At 38.9% G+C, this 7,790-nt stretch overlaps 1 long non-coding RNA gene across 1 annotated transcript; it reads left to right on the forward strand.

Moving 5' to 3' along the window:
* Positions 1-224: 224 nt before the first annotated feature.
* Positions 225-6,579, forward strand: LOC117244468. Its single transcript, XR_004497637.1, has 3 exons — positions 225-379; positions 4,858-4,974; positions 6,085-6,579. It is a non-coding gene; the product is annotated as an uncharacterized LOC117244468 (long non-coding RNA).
* Positions 6,580-7,790: the final 1,211 nt, after the last annotated feature.

Raw genomic sequence — 7,790 nt, forward strand, 5'->3', positions numbered from 1 at the left:
GAAGGTTACTCTAGTGTGCTTATTGCCTGTGTGAAAACCTGACTGCCAAGGAATTCTGCTGGGAGAAGCCATTACTGTGCTCAGAAAAATGATCAAGACTTGTAAGAGCTCTGAAAGCTGATGAAAACACGGCTTTATAAACAGTTGTCTCTTAAACTGTGGGTGGCAGCAGTGTCCAGGCAGTGGGAATTTTTGGAAGCCTCCCCCCGGGCTTTGACCTCCACTGAGTGTTTCAGGAAGAGGCAGCATTAATTGCTGCCTCAAGACCGTGAGGCTGAGCTCACAATAGGCAAACACATTACTTTGTAAATGAAGGATTAAGTCAGAAAACCTTGCTAATAACCTACTTCAGAAACTCCATAATCACCGTGGTGTGATGGTGAGTAATTTGCAGTGTTTGTAAGCATGGGTTCAGTGGCCCTAATTGACTCCATTTCCTACTCTGGATAGCTGTGCTGATACTTGGAATCGTTCTGTAAGATGATCTTTAAGTACTGCTCCATGTCTCACGGCACATGCAGCATTCCTGACTTCCACTTCTAGCTTTCCTCATTTGGACGATTTATGGGCTAGTGTAGATCAGTCTCGAATGTAAGTGGGAGTCTGTCCTTTGCTGATTCACACTCCCTCCATTGTAAGCAAAGTTATGCCCTCGGACAGTCTCCATTATTCACAGGCTTTGCCTGCCTTGAATTTGAATATGGAGGGAAGAGTGTGGTTTTGCAGGGATTTCTAGCACCAGCCAATACTTTTATATTTTGTCTGCCTGAAAAGCAAGCTGAATATTTTATGAATAAGCAGGTGTACAAAGCACAGCTTCTGGAGCAGAATCAGCATTCCCACTTGTCCTCCTGGTAAATAATTGCAGAACAACTGGGGAAAGTTGAAATGAGATGAAAGTGAAGATGTCCCTGATTCACCCACTCCAATACAACATATGCAAAAACACTTGAAGGTCACCTTTAAAGATTCAAGCTCTGTTTAACTGTGCTTTCACATGCTGGTTTCTAATAATTATTAAAACACATTGACAGTGACATTTTTGCAAGGGCACTATGAAAGGACAAGGCAGTATATAAAACAAGTATTTTATAGTGAAAACCAAATTCCTGCACTTGTAATGAACACTGCATGCAATGAACGATCCACAGAGTACTCTACTCTTTCTAGATATAAAATGCAAATAGATCTTTTAAAAGTGTTTGAGGTTTTCAAACTCATTGAGGGGATTTCCCTCATTAGCTTTGGAAATCTCAACCACTGTGCTTGAAACATGTAGTTTAATCCAAAGTCATGCTTCATAACATTTCTCCTCAGACTCAGTGGAGCTGGCTTTGACACAGGAGGATAAGATGGTTTAGTCATGGTTTTTCATTGAATCAACTCCTCTCTCATACTGGAACTTTGACCTTTTACTTCTAAGACTTGCTGAAATCACCAGACCTTCTCAGAAGAGCACAAGAATGAATAATAGCGTAGAATCAGCTTAACGAACTTGAGTAACAGGAACAGTTTGCAAAACACTGTTACCTAAAAATGAGAAACCTAATGTCAACTGCAAACTAGGTTGTGAAAGTTTCTTTCTTCCTCTGCTGGAAGCAATTAAAGTGAACAGGACAGGGAAAAGGAACAGTCTAAACTGGACTTACTGCTCCTCATGTATGGAGGGTTGGGAGTTTTCAGAAATGTGTCATATGAATCATTCTCTTCTCACGAAGAGTTCAATGTAAAATGCCCATTGACAGCAGTGGGAACAGTGTGAAATTCTACACTACAATTTATTGATATGATCTCCCTGCAAAGAACAGAACAAAGACCCAGCTCCCATGCTAGACAATTCGCAGCCTTAGCACAGAAAATGAAGGGTGAGGGTTGCAAAGGATAATGATGAGGCAGTGCAAAAACTGTAGTAGCAAAATATTAGTGTCCCACTTGTGTTGTATTCACACATTGTGAGGTTTCCAAGTGTTTTGATTTTCATTTCATTTTGCCTGTTTACCCTGGATGGGTACAGTTTTGCATCATTATTTTGAAAAAAATTCTAGTTTCTATATAGTAAAATAATTTGAGTTAATATTTGATTAATGGGGAATTCAGCCGTGAATTAACAATGCATCTCAAATCCCATATTCCCTCCTCTAACCTTATTCTATGGAAGAGTGAATTTTGAAGCATAGTACCTGCACTTCATAATTTATCCAGAAGTCCTTGCTAATGTCTTGCAAAACAGAAGTTGGGAAGCAACAATCAGGCACATGTGAAGATATATGGTAAATGTCTTCCCACTTAGGAGTCAGTCAATGAGCCCAAAACACCTCTTCAAAGGAGATGCTGTAATTCAGAACTTCCTATCATCCTATCCTATCCTATCCTATCCTATCCTATCCTATCCTATCCTATCCTATCCTATCCTATCCTATCCTATCCTATCCTATCCTATCCTATCNCCTATCCTATCCTATCCTATCCTATCCTATCCTATCCTATCCTATCCTATCCTATCCTATCCTAGCCATATGCCACTTTAGGGGAGGCTCTGGGTAGCTCTTGACAGCTCTTTGCAGAACTGTATGTGAACATCTGTTTTAGGCCATTTAGAGCTGATTTAGTTTGGCTCTTCAGCTGTGCTCTTCAGAGGTCAAATGTTTAATTGTGTTCAGAGAGTTAGCTTCATTCATTTTCATGAATGTAAGGTGCCTCACATTAACTTAGAACTGGGCCTGACCATGGGGTTCCAAAACAGCTCTTAACATCTTGGTATAGAAGTGGTAATAAAATCCTTACAAGAAAATGCCTAAGAGCAATTCTATTGCCCCAGCTACAAGCCATAGCAGGCTTAAATTTGTCACAGAGAGACAACTAAAGCCTTGACAAGGGAGACTCTCCAGTAAACAGAGTCTGATGGTTATGGTACTATGTTTCTATTTTTCTATTCTGAAAACAGGACAGTCGTTTTTACCTACATCCAGAAAAATCTGATAAATAACAAGTTAAACTGGAATTTTCTGTCAGTTATGAAGACATGTAGATTAGTCTTAACCCAACTCAAAACTTAAAAATGTATGATGGAAACATGATGTTAATTTTTTTGCTTGCTTTAAGAGATTTGCAATATCTATGGTGATAGAAGGTAAGAGAAGAAAAGACTGTTAATTGATAGTTTTGTCAATAGAATGATTAACAATAACCTGTGAGCCAGATGCAAGCTAACCAGGAGAGAAATTTTGAAAAATATTTCCGCCTTTTTTATTTGTTTTTGAAATGGCAAATGAAGAAAGTAATTTCTCACTATATTTCTCTCTCCCTCAATATATTTTTTTCCTCATTACACTCTTGTTGTGGACAATTCTTGTGAGCAGCCTAAACAAACCTGCAGTTGTCTTTTTTCTTGTGCCTAAATAAAAAGTGTAATGTGTAAATATCTGTATTATTGGGTGCCTCTGGTCTGTGAAGAGTTACATGTGTGGGAGTGCAGTGTTTAAAGGGCTTGCCAACATCTCATCATTCCCAATTAGTCAGAAAAATTGGCATAACTATGGCTCAATTAAATTTATGAACCAAAGAAACTTCCTCATGTCTTTACTTCTGCTCTTTGTGGAAGCAAAATGCCGGTTTAAGGATAGTTACTAAAACAAATTTGTAAAAAGTAGCCTTTTTTATTTTCTATTTTCTATATGCTTCATCACCTTCAAGCTAAGCTCTAATCATAAATATTAAGAGATGTAGTAGAAGAGATGACCAGAAGTCTGCACTCTTGCTACAGTCACCTGATACTGGCCGTAGGGACATGCCCTCCTCATAGAGCAAATGATGTCTGACACAGTGTGCCCAAGAAAGACAACAAGAATATTTAGATCTCATACAACATGTTTGAGGAGTTGGGCAAGAATGCCTTCCTGACCACAGATTTGGCAATCATTTCACTTTGTATATGTGAGTAAAGAATTGCTATATTTACGAGCAACTCTTTTATACCCCAAGGTACTTCTTGTGTCCTGGTAATTTTCTTTTACAATTTTCCCCTTTTTAGTTAATTTTAGTGATTCACTCCATTTGCTTCCATTGGCACAGAATTTGAAGCCTAGTCTTTAAGGTCTTGATATCCTTAAGCACTCAGGCAGTAGCATTTGCAGGTGGGACTTGGGTCTCCTAAGCATAGCCATTTAAAAAGGAGACCTTGCCACAAACTCAGATTATTCTCAGTGAAGAATATCTTAAAAAAAGAAAAAGAAAAAAAGAAAAAGAAAAAAAGAAAAAGGAAAAAAAATTTAAAAAAAATATGACTCCAAAGGGAAACTCACTCCTTTCTAAGATTTTAGGGGAGCTATAGCAACCTCCCCTGCTGAAGATCCTCACTTCTGGCTGTATTGCAGTTACTTATAAGAGCAGATGCTTGATATCCTGATGGCTAATGATGTCTGGATGAGCCCCATCCTCTTTTATATATTCTTAGTGTTGGTGGAGTCAATGTGCCTAATCAGAGTGACCGATGAGCTGTTCTGACTGAGTAGTGAGTTAACATATTTACTCATTTCTCTCTCATGCGACACAGAAATTATTAAACATTCAAATACCAGCCTGTGGAAAACAGTGCCTGATATTCAGAAAAGACAGCAGCTGATGCAAAGATAAAACTGATCTTTGAATGGAGCAAATTCTCTTCCTTGGTACCCTAGTGTAAACCCAGAATAACTACATTAACAGCAGTGTAAACCAGAAAGGACTTTGGATCAATGTGCCGGTACTTTGCTGATATTGTTTACATTGCCAGGAGTGACCATATTTTACTGTTCTTTGTTTATTTGTCATACAATAAAACACTTTTTGCTTCCTAAGTCTTCATTTTTTCCAATGTAGGTAAGGGAATGAAAGGCCTATATTTATTCAGATGGATTTTTAGAAAAATAAATTATGAAGAACAAAGCCATCATGAAGAATACAAAGAATTGGTGTATTTCTCCTCAATGACTTAAAGTATCCTTTCTATAAGAAAGTGGGAGCATTCTATCAATTTATAGGTAATTGCATGTTAAAATTTTGTTTACACTAATAAAACCTACAGTTCTGGCTTTTTGTCACCATCTAGCTTTCATTTCTTGCATGTATTGTTTTTAAAGGGTCCCACTGTGTTCTCAGGAAAGTATGTGTTAAGCTTTTTAGCTTTCAGAAAACCAGAGAATTAAAAGTACCGTCCACATAAGAAAAATTCTTCCACCCTCATCTGAGCAGACTTAAATTATGCTGCTGATGGTATTTACAAAATATCTGTGGCAAGTACAGTGTGTCTGTGCTAAAGTCAATGAAGCATACAATGAACAGGACATAGTCACATGAGGCTTGAATTCATTCCAGTTTGTACTCTGGCTTTTTCTTTTTTTTTTTAACTCAGATGATTGCAGTGACCAACATGTGATTTGGAGCAAGGATCACTGGGGTCAGGCCTGCAGAAGCAAGTGGCAGAATGCCTGAAAGCAGTTCAGAACAGGAGAGTTTGTGTGTGGTAGCTCAGAGGGCATCACAGGAAGATAGATACAATTTTTGAGAGAGTGCCAGCGCAGCACGGTGCAGCAGTTTCATGCTGACATTCTAACAAGGGGTCCCGTTGAGTGGTAAGCACCCCAAGATAAGACCTGAAATCTAGTTACCCTTTGTCACTGAGCAGGGGGGGAACTGTTCTCTTCTCTCAGCTGTTGCAGGAGCATTGTCCTGGGTGTGGGTCTGTCCTGTGCATCTCTCAGGACAGAGCCCAGTTTCAGAACAATCAGTCAATTTGCACAGAATTTCTTCATACTATTTAAATACATTATGTGGGTACACGTGTTTACAAATGCATTATACTAATGTCATAACTATTTAAATAAACTACATAGCTTAAAATAGAGTCACAATGCTGCAACAATTATGGAAAGAGAGGTTGTTAGGATCTCTGCTGTTAGACTCTGTGCATACATTAGACCACAGCTGACTTTAAGCCCTGTTCCCTGTGTATGTGAGTTGCTTTAGGTTTTGTTCGGCACTGCTAATCCACTGCTCTGTCATTTCATGTCTTGCTCAGACCACTGCAGCCTTAACACAGCCTTCTAGGGAAGAGTTGAAGTAGCTGAAGTGTTTATCAGAGAGAAGTCGCTGATCGTGTCTCCAGACACACAGAAACTGCAGAACGGTAATACAGTAATCTAGGAACAGCTTTGGTGTTTGGATGCTCCCAGCTGAATTGGCAATAGAGATGTCTTAAACTACTTCTGTCTTTCTGACTCATCTTGTCCAAACTATTCTGGGTGCTTCCTGAAAACAAATAAAATTTGAAAGCCATTGAAACTATTTCTCTAGCAACCAGAAATCTTCCTTTTCCTTTCTTTTTGGAGGCAAAATCTTCTCTCCCATCAAATGTCAACAGTGAAGAATCCTCACCCACATATATGGTAGAAAGGGCACTCAAGTCTAACATTTAGTATAATTATGTAATAGCTCCCCCACATTAGTCAGACCTCGGATATAGGAAGATTGTTAAATTAAGGAAGATTTAAAATTATATTGCAGCATCCTTGTCATTAAGTTGTCCTTCTGAAAAAGCATACACTGGAGGTATGGAACATATAAACAAACATAATTTAAGCTGGAGTATTTAGGGAAATGGAACTAAAGCACAGGTGTACTGACGCCTTCCCCTTTCCATCAAAAACTTGTAGAAAATAAGTAGTCATAGGCAAAGGCCATGGTAATACAAAGGTAAAGGCAGATCCTTGAGCCCTGCAAAAGTGTTAAGTGCAGTAACACTGCAAGTCAGGTGGCAAGCAGGCAGACTATCTGTCAGATGGGCTGCCTGCTCCTGCTGAGGTGCAGGAGAGAACAGAGCCATGGCGCCTATAAATGATGGTATAAGCAATGAACACTGGCTGTTATTAATTATATGGGACTAAATTTATAGAAACCTAAAATCATTTGTCAAGTAGTTCCAGCAAATAGCAGCCTGCCTTTTTGTGAGGCTGACAGACATGTCTGACAGTACACTCCACAGAGCCACAGAATGGGTAAGGCTGAAAGGGACCACCTTAGTGGGTCATTTTGTCCAACTTCCCTACTCAAGCAGGGGTCACCTCAAAGCACACGGCACAGGATTGTGTCCAGACTGTTCTTGAATATTTCCAGTGAGATAGACTCCACAACCTCTATGGGCAATCTGTTCCAGTGTGCAGTCACTCAAACCGTAAGGAAGTTCTTCCTCATATTTAGGTGGAGAATAACTTACTTAAGTAACATTAATAACTTACTTAAGTAAGTTATTGTTTATAGTGACCCTTATGTGCAGTGCTACTCCATTTAGGCAACTCATGTACTGGGATGATCTTGTGACTAAGAGCTAAGTACTCTGGTTTAGGGGATAGGTCACTTTTGGAAGTCTGGCATCAGACTCTAATATTGTGCTGCAACTTTTCTCTCCCAGAATTCACTTTCAACTCATGCAATGAAAGAGAGATGAACTCTGTGATGTGCATTCAGGTTCCACAGAAATACTAAGGGCTTAGATTCTTCTACTTAAAATAAAAGTTGGAAAAGGAATATTTTGTTCTAATAGAAATTCAATGTCACCTATTTCTGTTGTTATCTAGCTAAGTGCAGCATTCTTCATGAAGAAATGTGAACAATTCTAAGCTTTCATTGAATATTGAGGCAAATAAGGCTTAAAAAAACTAAAATAGAAAAAAATATGATATACTGCATCAGTTCTGCAGTGTGGCATATCAACTCTATGATGCTGTTTCTGGACACCACAGTTAGCAGAAGGGAAG

Source organism: Parus major, chromosome 1A, assembly GCF_001522545.3.
Source record: "Parus major isolate Abel chromosome 1A, Parus_major1.1, whole genome shotgun sequence".
In the NCBI taxonomy this organism is placed as follows: Eukaryota; Metazoa; Chordata; class Aves; order Passeriformes; family Paridae; genus Parus; species Parus major.